Source organism: Sceloporus undulatus, chromosome 1 (assembly GCF_019175285.1).
Source record: "Sceloporus undulatus isolate JIND9_A2432 ecotype Alabama chromosome 1, SceUnd_v1.1, whole genome shotgun sequence".
Taxonomy (NCBI): Eukaryota; Metazoa; Chordata; class Lepidosauria; order Squamata; family Phrynosomatidae; genus Sceloporus; species Sceloporus undulatus.
Window position 1 is genome coordinate 375,082,427 of NC_056522.1, and position 1,151 is coordinate 375,083,577.

Here is a 1,151-nt window from a genome sequence, read left to right on the forward strand (position 1 = left end):
TTATCAGTACGCTGATGACACCCAAATAGTCTTCTCTATGCCTCCGACTGATGCAGTGACCGGGGATGGCATCTCTCCTCTCATGGCCTGTCTGGAGTCGGTAATGGGCTGGATGAGGGAAAACAGACTCAGCCTGAATCCAGAGAAAACGGAAGTACTTGTGATAGGTTCTCCTGGTCCAGGAATGGCGGTAATTCCACCTGTCCTGAATGGGGTCACGCTCCCCGTGAAGGACTCGGTACGCAGCTTGGGGGTGCTCCTTGACTCGTCGCTCCACCTTACATCTCAAGTGGATGCGACAGTCAGGAGCACCTGTTATCAGCTTCAGCGGATACGCCAGCTGCGTCCCTACCTGGGCCGGAGGGACCTTGAAACTGTTGTACATGCTCTGGTAACCTCTCGCTTGGACTTCTGCAATGCGCTCTACATGGGGCAACCCTTGTATCATACCCGGAAGCTGCAATTGGTGCAGAATATGGCAGCCCGACTGGTCACCAATACATCTAGGGCCAGTCATATAACTCCAGTGCTTAAAGAGCTGCACTGGCTGCCTATCCGCTTCCGGGCGCAATACAAGGTGTTGGTCGTTACCTATAAAGCCCTAAATGGCTTGGGCCCAGGGTATCTGATGGACCGCCTCGCCCCATATAATCGGCCCCGCACCCTCAGATCATCTGGGCAGCAACTTTTAAGAGTTCCGGAGGCCAGGTTAGTTTCTACTTCCAGGAGGGCCTTTACGATCTCGGCCCCCAGCCTCTGGAACTCGCTGCCCATAGAGCTCCGCGCAGCCACCTCCCTTCCCCAATTTAAGAAGGGGTTGAAAACCTATTTATTCGAGCAGGCCTACCCCTGAATATCTTTCCCCCAGAATGTGAACTCATCTCCCCCTTTTCCTCTGCCAGCATTAGACTGGCATGAGGCTGTAATGTTTTTAATATGTCTATGTTTAGGTTTTTATTCTTAATATTGTATTTTGTATATTGCATTTGCCTGATGTATATTGTATTGTTAACTCTGTTGTGCACCGCCCTGATTTGAAGAAGGGCGGTATAAAAATAAAACTTTTATTTATTTATTTATTTATTTATTTATTTATTTATTTATTATATTGCCTAGGAAAAAATACTTTTGGGGGACAACAATTCCCAGAA